The sequence below is a fragment of the Anabrus simplex genome, chromosome 4 (assembly GCF_040414725.1).
Source record: "Anabrus simplex isolate iqAnaSimp1 chromosome 4, ASM4041472v1, whole genome shotgun sequence".
NCBI classification, from domain to species: domain Eukaryota; kingdom Metazoa; phylum Arthropoda; class Insecta; order Orthoptera; family Tettigoniidae; genus Anabrus; species Anabrus simplex.
Window position 1 is genome coordinate 299,750,423 of NC_090268.1, and position 14,639 is coordinate 299,765,061.

Here is a 14,639-nt window from a genome sequence, read left to right on the forward strand (position 1 = left end):
GTGACAAATTCCAAACCTTCTTACTCTAAGGATGCTATATTTCATATTTGTTATTAACGTGTGTCATATGTACTGTATATACTAGGTTTGTATTACCGGTTACTTGTAGCAATAATTTATTAATATAATTGTGTGGGTGTGTGTGTGTCTGTGTGTGGGGGCAGGCTCACTCTCCCTCTCTCCCAATTCTCTACAGGGCTGGGTATGAAGTGAGATGAAACACCATAGAGAGTTTTTATGACAAGATGCCCTTCCTGATGTCAACTTCATCCGAGAAGTAAATGAGATTAAATGAATGACACAGTATATGAAGTAAGAAGACAGAGGATGAATTTCTCATATGGTAAGAATGTATAAAACATGAAATATAGGAAATTATACTTAACACAATTTTTCTTAAGTACAGTTCATTAATACAGCTAACATTAATGGATAATGTACCAGGACGTACACCTCTACGCCGCACATTTAAATCTTGCACCTAAAAGAACTCCTCTACAGGAGAAACATTGAACTTGAAACTAGACCTATTTAAACCTTTACTCAGAAGATGTCACTACCGTAATTTTGTTACTGTGAAGTTTGCAGTACTGTATGAAATTCTACGTGTTTTGTTTACCATTTATCAAGAAGTTTATACATTATCTCATAGATGTCGCTGCTAGAAAACTATAATTATGCACCCTGGTGCGAAGTGAAAGAACTTTTTTGAAGAAGTTTTGTATTCATAAGGTTTTTTTTTTTTTACTAATTGATGTTAATTTATTTTTGGGTTGGCAATATTTATCTTTTCTTTCCGCCAGTTTTGAATCCAGCCAATACCTAATTTTTGTAATTAATTTCCAACCAATCCTGTATTTCTTCTTCGATTCTGAGGGCCACTTTTAAATTTGACCAATAACATTCCGTGGGCGTGTCTTGATTATTCATGAAAGGTCTCGAACTTTCCCCGAGGGTTTATAAACTGCGGATTTTCATGCCCCTTGGTCATTTGATCAACATCTAAGTGTGTGTGTGTCAAGCGGGAGGCGCCTCTTTCCCAGCCAGCAGTTCTTCAGCAAGGTAATGGCCGTTTAACATCTTTATTTCTTGCTAGCTCTGCAGTTTAACCCGAGGGATAGGTCCGAAACTTTAATATGTAACCAATGTAAGTTCTGCCGACTAATGTGAAAATTTCATAAAATCTGTAACTGTAATTTGGGGATAGAGAGTGATTTACTCTTTCAAGCTCCCCTTCATATTGGTTTGAGGTGACTATGTTTTATAACTGGTTTTCTTCCTTTCCGTAATGTCTTAAATTATTCTTATACGAGTCACCTCCATAGTTTGAGAATAGCCCCTGTTTCATCAGCCTAGTGCTCTTTAGGTTTTAAGTGTTCATATCTAGGAGCTTTACTTAACCTGTTCTTTTCCTCTACGGCCCAATAGGTTGGGTACTAGATACCCCTGTTTCAAATTTTGTAAGTTGGGCCATGGAAGGCCAAAAGGGTGTAAGATATTTTTGGTGTCGCCTTGTAAAGGCGTGGAAAACAGAGAGCACGTTAGCTCTTTTTCAAGTGTTGTAAAAGTGCTAGTGCTCCATTGCATTGAGGGATTTCTGCCCTTGTCTAAATTTGTACCTTTGTAAATTTTGAGCTGTGTGCTCACGAATTGTGAAGCGAGGGGCCAGAAGGCCGGATTACTAAACAGTCACTAAATTTTGGATGTTCTTACCTTGTATAAACTTTGTCATTGTTATTTCACTAAGTGAAAAGTTGTTAAAATTTTGTTGTTGATTTTTGAAATTCCAAAGAAATATAACCTTTGTTAAAGTTTTAAATCCATTCATGAATTTGTAGTTAGACCCAATCACCCCGGCACCTTCTTTCACCTCTGCTGATCCACGGGTAGCCCCATAACAGATAAATCTGACATTTGCTGTTTTGGCCCCCTTAATATTGGTACGTCACTGTATACTAATCAAATAATATATCACCTAGTGGACAATCCCGCTATCCCTGAACTTAAAATACACAGTTCCGAGAAATTGAATGGATGAAAACCATAACGGTATAAGTGACATTAAAAAAAAAAAAAAAAAAAAAAGAGAGTTAAGTGCAGAATGTAACTCCGGGAGGATGTATCTTTCACCAGCAAAGAGATACAAATGATAACGGTAATATTCTGCGCTCTAGTGATGGATGGTATAACTACAAATAGCATGCTTTATATGAGTGTTATGATGTTTAAATGCCTTTTTCTCTGAATGACCAAAATGCTACTTATACCGTTATGGTTTCATCCATTCAATTCTGTTCAGGCCTTTTCCTGTGATATCATAACAAACAAACAAACAAACAAACAAACAAACAAACAAACAAACAAACAAACAAACAATAAAATGAACATTTTTTTACTTTTATATACCTACTCGGACCAAAGAAAATCAAGATCAAAGACACATCATAACACGTCTCTCCATTCATGGTTTTCACCACAAGATATGCAATGTGAAGTCTTTTCATAATCCAGATGACAATTGTATATGCATTTTATGTGGCAAACAGTGTGAAAGGTATCACTTCACGACTTGCAAGAAGAGAAACATGTCGGTAAGTGAATATTGTAAATCCTAATGCCCGCATGGGTGCCCCTTTCTATTAATAAAAGTGTGTTAGTTATCACAGTATTGACTATTTAAATAAAATTATAAATTGTCTGCTCATTTCAAATATTTGCCTCATACTTTATCTCGGACGTGATGGAGCCGATTTTCCAACGCGTAAAGTACATTTAAGAAAGCGTGCTTTCACTTTCTCTATCCTTTCGAGATCTCTGAGTTTGAGATGATCCCAAATTAATTTCAATCCGTAAGTCAAGACAGGTGATATTACTGTGTGGAATAACATTATTGCCGTAGATAAAGATAGTGCCGCAAGATTTTTTTATCTTGTAGATGGCCCTTATCGCTGCCGCAAGTCTTTCTTCTGTGTGGTAACTAAGGGACAGTGCTGTCGTTTGCTATGTTTGCTACACTTTGCTATGTTTTATTATTGCAATAGCTCACACATAAAATGGACTAAAAAAATACATAAATTCTGCGGTCAAACACATATCAAAGTATGAAAAGTTTTACAAGTAAAATATAAGTACTTTGTACTAAGCCAAGGGAATTACAAGTAATGAACTTCATTTCGGTTCCATATTGACTTTAAATATCTAAGATAAAATTCTAAAAGAACTTAACTGTATAAAGTGTATTGAATAGGTGGATTTTATACAATTAAATACCTTTAGAATTTTATCTTAGATAAGCCAAGGGAATTAAAACCATTCCCCTCTAGTGCAGCAACACACCAGTAAATGCTGACTAACAGTGTCAGGATTTCCAACATTAAGCACTTGGGTTAAAGCCTTAACCAGCTGCACCTCAGAGCCACATAAAAAATACAAAATACTAAAATGGCAAATACACTACTGGAGAGAGAAAATGAAACACCCTGTATCAGGCATGGAAATCCTATTAAACTGCTTTCTGTAGGAAAAACATATTGCCAATCCCATACCTAAACTTAATGGCAGTTTTCACAGGGTTTTATAAGTATAAGCTTTGGGAAAGCATTATGTTTGATTATATTAGACATATTTGTGAAATTAATAATTGGTTCAATAGAAGGCAGTTTGGATTTTTTGTTGGTTGAGTCATCAGTCCATAGACTGGTTTGATGGAGCAGTCCATAGACTGGTTTGATGGAGCAGCCCATGCCACCCTATCCTGTGCTAACCTTTTCATTTCTACGTAACTGCTGTATCCTACATCTGCTCTAATCTGCTTGTCATATTCATACCTTGGTCTACCCCTACCGTTCTAACCCACTACACTTCACTCAAAAACCAACTGCACAAGTCCTGGGTGTCTTAACATGTGTCCTTTCATTCTATCTCTTCTTGTCAAATTTAGCCAAATCTATCTCCTCTCACAAATTCAATTCAGTATCCCTTCATTAATGATTCAATCTATCCATCTCACCTTCAGAATTCTTCTGCAACATCACATTTCAAAATCTATTCTCTTTCTTTCTGAGCTAGTTATCGTCCATTTTTCACTTTCATACAATGCCACTCTCCAGACGAAAGTCTTCAAATACATCTTCATAATTCGTATATCAATGTTCAAAGCGAGCAATTTTTTTTTTTCTTAAGAAATGCCTTCTTTGCTAGTCTGCATTTGATGTCCTCCTTACTTCTGCTATAATTAGTTATTTTACTACCGAAGTAACAATATTCATCTACTTCCTTTAAGACTTCATTTCCTAATTCTAATATTTCCTGCATCACCTGACTTTGTTCGACTGCACTCCATTACTTTTGTTTTGGACTTGTTTATTTTCACCTTGTACTCCTTACCCAAGACTCTGTCCGTACCATTCAGCAATTTCTCCAGATCTTTTACAGTTTCAGATAAAATAATATCATCAGCAAATCTCAGGGCTTTGATTTCCTCTCCTTGGATTGTGATTCCCTTCCCAAATTCCTCTCTGATTTCCTTTACTTTATAAGTAATATAGTTCCCTCTGCAATACCAGGAGACAATAACTCAATAATGCATGGTGTCATACAGGTGATGTAGTCATCCCGAAACACATTACTCTATTTCTCCTCTGCATACACAATCAGTTCAGCAAAGAGTTTTGCAATGCACAGGCACCAGAGCAAAGAACAATTCAGCTAGTCCCATATGTGTTCTATTAATGTAAGCGTTGATATCTTCGCAGGCTCTGTAGAGTTTGTTAAACTTCACGGCGGTATGTGGTTGAGCATTTTCATGCTGCAGTATACCATCCGACATACATGGGAGAAGGGGGAGAAAATGCTCATGGACATACTGGTGAGCTGCCAGTGAACCCAGAACAAATACCATACAAGATGTAGATTCATAATGGCTCCCCACACCGTAACTCCAGACTTAGAACCCCTATATTATTATTATATTATTAGATATCTTCCTACAACACTTGCAAGCTCCCCTAAGGACAAAGAATACCTTAACGAATAGATATTTCAGAAGCGTTTTTTAATACTTAAAGGAAAACAGGGTAGCTTTAAAGGAGGGGATATGGTCTATAGGTGTTGTTTCTGAAGATGCCTATCGAGGACCCCTTTAATGCAGCTGTTGCAACTGAATGGAGGTCAGCACTTAGTCCAAATCTTTTCATGATGTCCATGAGTAGGATGGTTAAGTTGACCTTTGGGAAGAACATACCACCGCTGAAAACTACATTCCCCGCAAAAAAAAAAAAAAAAAACCTATGGCAATGTATCATAAGTTAATTAGCCCATTTGAGAAGTTTCAGCGCAATAACTGATAAGCATTACTGATCGTGACAATCACAACACCAATACTGACGTTTCCCGCCTTTTGATAATATAACCTTCCAATAGTTGCTAGATCGAGGCTAAAGAGAACAATGGAAGTTTATGGTAATATAAACTTAATGAAATCATATGTGAGGATACAGCCAATTGTCAACATCCAGGTACATCAGTAAGTGAAATAACTCGCTCAGCTGAATAAATGCCATATAATGAATTGAAGGTACCGGTGAGTTCACAAGGTCAGAACCCCGTGGTATCCATTAAGTCATGGTCGGTACGGAATGTTCTAGTACGATGAGATAATATTGAATAAATGTTGTATTTTACTTCTGCAGAAGAGGAACAAATATCGATAGATGGCATGGAACCTCAACGGTGAAGATGTATAGTGGAGGCCATGGGATGGATTGGATCATACAGGCCAAGTTTAAGTCACATACGATGTTCATACATTGCCTATCTATTACGATATAATTCGAGAGTCGAATCCCATTATATGATAACTGATTGGTATGTAAATCTAAGAACGCGACGGATTGTTGAGTATGTTCCTTTATCAACATCAGTGATTACAAGAGCGTTCTGTATCAAAGAGGTTATGCTCAAAACGTCAAAATCATATGGAAGGGAGATTACAGGCCACGGAATTCTGAGGATCTATGAAATGCAAGCCGACTGTTATTATTGTATTTTAGAATAGGATTTTGTTTTGTAAGAACAATGCAAATAATGGAGCGATGCTAAAACGACATCAGAAACATTGCACAAGAAGCAGCTAAATCTAAAATTTATTTTTAAACTGTACAACTATTGTACAGATAGCACAAAATAATTTTGTAAAGAGATAAAGATACATCTTAATCTCTCGAGTAATAAGGCAAGTGTTGATTCAGAACATTGTAAAGCGTTCTTTATGTATTTATATCACCCAATTTGTTTTGTTAGATTTTGCTGAGGTAGATAATAATTTAAAGAAATGATGGAATATTGAAGGGTGTAAAGGAGTGGAAAAGGGTGTGAAGGAGTGGAACAGTTTACCAGGGGTAGTGTTTGATCCTTTTCCAAAATCTGTACAGATATTCAAGAAGAGAATAAACAGCAACAGAGAAAATAAATGAAGTGTTAGAGGGCATTCGACCAGTGCAGGTTATTGTAAATAAAAAAATGTGTGTGAATAAATTAATTCCATCCCCTGGTCTAAGGAGTTTGGACAGCCAAAGTAGGGGACTGCCTATAGGGGTGAAGTACAGTGGGGACTTCGAGGGCCCTGGGACCCCTACGGTAGCTGTGAAGGCCCTTCATGAACTCTGGAAAGTAGTGGCAAAAGGGGCTCTGGTTAAGACACAGCAGGTCATTATGCTACTTAGGTTCCAGAATGGGTAAAAAAAAGAGTAAATAAATGCAATGTAAAGTTTAATCTTACACCAGTTGTATAATATCATTTGAAGTAATTCCACATACTGTATATCAGTTGACTATATTTGTAAGTAGTACAGGAGATATTATAAGTAGAATTTTGTAAACAATATAAATTTATTAAAGATGAGCTGTGTGTTTAATAGAAAAATTGTTAGCATAAATTGTATAATATTGTATTATAGGAAAATTTTCTTCTCTTGTTAATTTAATATTTAGTGCTTGACAATAATGTATTTTAGTGTACCATTTGCCACCGAGGTAGACACCTCATTTGCAAATAAAGAGATTTTGATTTGATGACATTATGCTAATTCCATATTAAGAGTTTCAGGTACTACGATGTCGCCTTACATGTTAAAAGATTGTTATGTGATGTCTAATAACCAGACAATGCTGAGTTAAACTCTGGAAGTGGTTCTGAGGGGTCTGGCGAGTGTTGGAATGAAGGCCAGATGATGAAATTAAGACCCGAGAGATGTCATCTTCCCGAAGCCATCGTATGATAAGTACCAAAAACAAGTGTCTTTCACCTATTCTGCTATGTAGTTGCTTAAAGTAGAGTAGATCAATTTATGGTGTCAGAATGTGACGTGTAGGTAAATAACTTGAGTGATACCGTATGATCGTCAATCATTACTTTATAACAGACAAGGAGTGCTGTGAATTTCATCATGAATAATCCAGGAAAAATCGCAATTTTTTGTGTGCTACATTTTGAATCCGAGTGTCTAACAGTAGATATTACACAGGAAATTTTCTGAAACGTGGTCGCTGCATTTAGTAGAATAATGTCATCGTAAATGAGCCTCAGTGTATTATTTATTGCGTAGGCATATTTATTTGAGCTGACCATAAAATAGTTAACATGTGTTTAAATTGGAGTCATCTAAGGTCACAATTTCACATCATTTGCGTAGTTTTTGTGAGAAGAGTAATAGTATTATTGCATTGATGAAGATTTATGCATATGTAAGGATGATTTAGTCTTCGAGAATAATGTGCTTGGATATTTAGAAGATGAATTTTACTTGAGCATGACGCGCATGTGGAATGAGAGAGATCTGAAGTAGGGTCGTCGAAATGAAGTGAATGATTTGATACGCTATGTTGTTGGAAGATAATTCATTGGGATTATGCATTGAATGATATAATGCAATCTTCGAGAAGTCCCGATGATATGTTACTGAAGTAAGGATTGATGTTCGTCATACGTATGGATTTAATGGTGGTGATGATAGATAAGCACTTAGGCATGAATAGGTAATTTCTTGATGATGTTTTCGAAGGATACTGAAGTCAGTAATGTGATAGTTGTCAAAATGTGATAACCTATGATTTAATGTAAATGAGTTATATGCAGATGTGAAGGAATGAAATAGAATCTTCGATAATGAATGACACCATGTAGAAGTGAACCATGTTGCAGATGAGATGGAGAGATCTTACTTTGGTAGTGTGTAGTTTAATTTCCTGCTAATTATATTCTTCTGGTAGCCCATAGAATTGGTAGTTAGCATTAAAATATGTAGATTTTCAGGATTTTCATAGAGAACACCAGAGGTTGTGGAATCATCGAGAGTCTTGACCATTTATTATTAGTGGTGACATTATTTCAGGAAACTTATTGTCTAGATGCAGCTGTCGCAGATTTTCAGAGGGTGCTGATTTCTAATTTTACTACATAACCTTAGTAATTAGAGAGGAATCTTGGTGTATTTCCATTTCTTTGGTCATACGGTTGATATAAGCAATGACATTGTGAGCCTGTCATTGGAGCACCCAAGTTGTTTTGTTAGATTTTGCTGAGTTAGATAATAATTTAAAGAAATGATGGAATATTGAAAGACATGAATTTTTGGGGCCAACGAATGCGAGTGCCATGGAATAAATATTTCTAATTTCATTTTTTAACTAGGAAGCAAATGATGTAAAATAATGGAACCTGTAACGTTAAGGTTAAGCCTTCAGCAACTCATATGTTGATTTTCTCTCCCCCTCTCTCTCTCTCTTGATGGAATTATTGGATACATGAATTTAAGGTTAATAATGTGGCCAATATGTTTCAATTGTATTATGAAAGCTTACCATTATGAATCATCGTAACCAACAAAAGTTAGGGACTTTGGACATTTACAGTTAATGACCATATTCAATTTTGAACAGATATCCAATCATGTTGTTGTTTCAATTATTTTGTAAAAATGAATTTCGTACAATGATATTCATTAAAATGGAATATCCTTCCAAAGAAAGAAAAATAATTCTTGGAATTCTCATTTATACGCTAAGTTTAGTAAGATAGTATTATATAGTCTTAAGTAGTTGTAAAATATGTGCTACCATACGTCAGTCAAATCACAAAGTCTAACTGTGGAATAATGTAACCGGACTCGTCGAACTTGCACGTCCCTTGAATGGAGTTTTTTTGCATCGCTGCATGACACCAGCTGTGGTATAGTATTAATGACTCCGAACCCTGAACCAGAAATTCATGTAAGGTCACAATAAGAACCACAAACAGCTGTCTTAAGGTTTATTGCTGTAAATTCTCGTGCTGCTTGCTTGTGTGGATATTACGGCTTGTCTACAACAAATAGTCTCGCTTCCAAGTCAGGTCATAGTGACTCTTTCACCTGAAAATGCAGCAAGGGCCGTAGCATTAGTGGAAGATGGGTGCAGTATATGCTATATAGCAGACAGTATAGGTACGTCTTGTTCTAATGTGTACAGAACTGTTAAAAGGTACGGAGAGGACAATAGCACTGGTGATGGATCCGCATACATTAAGTCCACATATTATCAATAGAGGTAGGATTTATTGATGGAAATGAGATTTCAGATTGTTGTAGGTGTTACAAGTGTTGTAAATATAACTTTAATCTCGTCTGGGCATGTTAATCAATTAATTACCTTTCCTTCATATTTCTTGGAATATTTGTTTCGTTTATATTATCGTTTATATTCTTGGGTAAAGGCCCAGAATGGTTAGGAATGTATTTGCTTCCACACTTACATGGGTTCTTTAAAACATTACCTTGATTTTGTATGATTGGAGTTCCTTTATTGTAAATTATCAACCAGCTTTCTTCTTCTGAGGTTATCTTTGGAGTTACCATTCTAGGTATCAATCATTTAGCGGAATTAACTTCTACTACGGTGAAAAATTTGCTCACTACAGCAGATTGTCGTTATATCCTATTTTTCATAAAAGTTGGGGAAAACCCCACGCAGATTAAAATCAGTATGAAACGGCAAGCAGTTTGTTCTAAACTTGTGTTTTCGTGGAAGATATCCACACTACGACTGATTCATTAGTTATTTTTTGAATTCCAATGCTACGTAAAAGCATATGTTCAATTTCAATCTGAAAAGGTAGAAACCTATGGTACATGAACCTTTTCTTCATACTTGAGCTCCCTAAAGCTGAATGGGAACTTGGTATCAAGAAAAGGTTCGCGTACTATAGTATAGGTACTCTAGCATGTAACACATAACTTCGCCAGTCCATAAATATATATAACCGGGCGAGTTGGCCGTGCGCGGAGGCGCGCGGCTGTGAGCTTGCATCCGGGAGATAGTAGGTTCGAATCCCACTATCGGCAGCCCTGAAGATGGTTTTCCGTGGTTTCCCATTTTCACACCAGGCAAATGCTGGAGCTGTACCTTAATTAAGGCCACGGCCGCTTCCTTCCAACTCCTAGGCCTTTCCTATCCCATCGTCGCCATAAGACCTATCTGTGTCGGTACGACGTAAAGCCCCTAGCAAAAAAAAATAAATATATATATATATATATATATATGTGGTTCTTAAGTTAACCGCATGGATGTATCATGAAAACAGAGAAATGATAACCTTCTTGCTATAACTTTATATGAGAAATAGCCTTTCCGGAAATTAACCAGACGAAAAAGTGTGAACATTTTTTGTTTACAATTTGTTTTATGTCACATCTACACAGGTAGGTCATATTGCAATGATGGGATAGGAAAGGGCTAGGAGTTGGAAGGAAGCCGCCGTGGCCTTAATTAAGATGCAGCCCCAGCATTTGCCTGGTGAGAAAATATGAAACTACATAAAACCATCTTCAGGACTGCCGACAGTGGGATTCAAAGTCATTGTCTCCTGAATGCAAGCTTAAAGCAAAGTAACCCAAAATATCAACTAACCTCTGAAATCATTGATGCACTCTGGCATATCTCGAGGTGTTATACATTCTCACTTAATTTCAGTATATAGCAACAAAATTAAGTGATCGTTTACTTCAGCCTTTATTTCTAACAAGTTAACAACTGCTATCAGCCATATTATTTAAACATTTATTATAAAAATATGTTCTCTTTCATCTTGAATTTTCTTTACAGAACAGCAGTCGACAAGTATTACTAATCGACTCCAACATTGCCTTCAAACGTCGATGAGAGAGCTCGATAACGTGCATAGCGAGAATATGATGACTAATCGCATTCTGTGGCAAACTTATAAGCCACGGCCTGTCAAATAAGAGAAACATTGAGAAGTATTTGCACCCTGAATGATTAGATTTGGATCCCACATCATAATCCTCTACACATTAATGGATGTATTGGAAGAAAACGTTTAATTTCCTTACAGATGCCGGTAATGTGGAAGAACCACTCATGGAAGACAAAGCTTCAACAGTTAGTAAATCGCATTTCTTCTAAATTTATTCTTTTAAAGGCAATTGTGACAGCTATAATACGGTTATTGCCGTATTTGTAACACCGAAGATTGAAATTTATGCTAGACAATGCCTAGCTACAAGACAACAGCAGCAAACGACCCTGTAAGCAAATATTTACAGGTGCTAACAAGTGGAGAAAGATTTCAATTTTAAACGAGCATCAGCAGATGAGAATGCAAGTGAATACTTTCGTGATACATTTATTACCATACTATTACCGTACTATTATCCTGTCAAATTAGACTACGCCTTCTAGAAAACATTATATTCAAATTAGACTAAGAATTTTTTCGAGATATGTCTTAGGAATGGCCTTCAGACAATCGGAAGAATATGGATACAGCAATGTGTTGCCAGTCAGTGCAGCTTCGGGTAACACTCAAGGGACAGGTAAGAGTTCTGATTGATCACTTCCTGATCATAATGTTCTAACCATCGTGCAAAGAAAAAGCAAATGTTTCCTCTGTGATTTCAATTGTCACATCCCAAAGTACCAACAAAATCAAAACTAGTGATGTTCAATCAGAACTTCATAGCAATCTTAATCTATGATATCGAAAGCTACACCCTCACTAAGAAGGACTCATAACGGTTGCAGGCATCTGAAATGAAGTTCCTGAGGTCCAAAATTCTAAAACAAAACTGGACAAGTTAAGGGAAGACATGGTTAGAAAGGAAGCTGGGATTGAGACATTGTTACATCAGGTCAGCATGTCCAGATTGAGGTGGTTTAACAATAATATTTGCTTCACGTCCCAGTAACTACTTTTATGGTTTTCGGAGGTGCCAGAATACAGCCCCACAGGAGTCCTTTTATGTGCCTGTAAATCTACCGACACAAGGCTGACGTATTTCAGTACCTTCAAATACAACCGGACTGAGCCAGGATCGAACCTGCCAAGTTGGGTGAGCTGGTTTGGGCATGTAATGAAGATGGAGCTAACAAGAACAGCTTATGTTAACTTGGAGAGACATGTGTCAGGAAAACAGATGGTGGGAAGACCAAGAACCCACTGCATGGACATCATCAATCAATCAATCAATCAATCAATCAGTACTGATCTGCATTTAGGGCAGTCGCCCAGGTGGCAGATTCCCTATTTGTTGTTTTCCTAGACTTTTCCTAAATGATTTCAAAGAAATTGGAAATTTATTGAACATCCCTCTTGGTAAGTTATTCCAATCCCTAACTCCCCTTCCTATAAATGAATATTTGCCCCAGTTTGTCCTCTTGAATTCCAACTTTATCTTCATATTGTGATCTTTCCTACTTTTATAAACGCCATTCAAACTTATTCGTCTACTAATGTCATTCCACGCCATCTCTCCGCTGACAGCCCGGAACATACCACTTAGTCGAGCAGCTCTTCTTCTTTCTCTCAATTCTTCCCAACCCAAACATTGCAACATTTTTGTAACGCTACTCTTTTGTCGGAAATCGCCCAGAACAAATCGAGCTGCTTTTCTTTGGATTTTTTCCAGTTCTTGAATCAGGTAATCCTGGTGAGGGTCCCATACACTGGAACCATACTCTAGTTGGGGTCTTACCAGAGACTTATATGCCCTCTCCTTTACATCCTTACTACAACCCCTAAACACCCTCATAACCATGTGCAGAGATCTGTACCCTTTATTTACAATCCCATTTATGTGATTACCCCAATGAAGATCTTTCCTTATATTAACACCTAGATACTTACAATGATCCCCAAAAGGAACTTTCACCCCATCAACGCAGTAATTAAAACTGACAGGACTTTTCCTACTTGTAAAACTCACAACCTGACTTTTAACCCCGTTTATCAACATACCATTGCCTGCTGTCCATCTCACAACATTTTCGAGGTCACGTTGCAGTTGCTCACAATCTTGTAACTTATTTATCACTCTATAGAGAATAACATCATCCGCAAAAAGCCTTACCTCCGATTCCACTCCTTTACTCATATCATTTATATATATAAGAAAACATAAAGGTCCGATAATACTGCCTTGAGGAATTCCCCTCTTAATTATTACAGGGTCAGATAAAGCTTCACCTACTCTAATTCTCTGAGATCTATTTTCTAGAAATATAGCAACCCATTCAGTCACTCTTTTGTCTAGTCCAATTGCACTCATTTTTGCCAGTAGTCTCCCATGATCCACCCTATCAAATGCTTTAGACAGGTCAATCGCGATACAGTCCATTTGACCTCCTGAATCCAAGATATCTGCTATATCTTGCTGGAATCCTACAAGTTGAGCTTCAGTGGAATAACCTTTCCTAAAACCGAATTGCCTTCTATCGAACCAGTTATTAATTTCACAAACATGTCTAATATAATCAGAAAGAATGCCTTCCCAAAGCTTACATACAATGCATGTCAAACTTACTGGCCTGTAATTTTCAGCTTTATGTCTATCACCCTTTCCTTTATACACAGGGGCAACTATAGCAACTCTCCATTCATCTGGTATAGCTCCTCCGACCAAACAATAATCAAATAAGTACTTCAGATATGGTACTATATCCCAACCCATTGTCTTTAGTATATCCCCAGAAATCTGATCAATTCCAGTCGCTTTTCTAGTTTTTAACTTTTGTATCTTATTGTAAATGTCATTGTTATCATATGTAAATTTTATTTCTTCTTTGGCCTTAGTCTCCTCTTCTATCTCGACATTATCCTTGTAACCAACAATCTTTACATACTGCTGACTGAATACTTCTGCCTTTTGAAGATCCTCACATACACACTCCCCTTGTTCATTAATTATTCCTGGAATGTCCTTCTTGGAACCTGTTTCTGCCTTAAAATACCTATACATACCCTTCCATTTTTCACTAAAATTCGTATGACTGCCAATTATGCTTGCCATCATATTATCCTTAGCTGCCTTCTTTGCTTGATTCAATTTTCTAGTAAGTTCCTTCAATTTCTCCTTACTTCCACAGCCATTTCTAACTCTATTTCTTTCCAGTCTACACCTCCTTCTTAGTCTCTTTACTTCTCTATTATAATAAGGTGGGTCTTTACGATTCCTTACCACCCTTAATGGTACAAACCTGTTTTCGCATTCCTCAACAATTTCTTTAAACCCATCCCAGAGTCTGTTTACATTTATATTTACCGTTTTCCACCGATCATAGCTACTTTTTAGAAACTGCCTCATGCCTGC

The 14,639-nt window shown here is 36.8% G+C and overlaps 1 protein-coding gene across 1 annotated transcript in view; it reads right to left on the reverse strand.

The window, feature by feature from the left end:
* Positions 1–14,639, reverse strand: part of park (parkin) — a 100,809-nt gene that overhangs the window by 43,220 nt on the left and 42,950 nt on the right. The gene's annotated exons all lie outside the window — the stretch shown is intronic.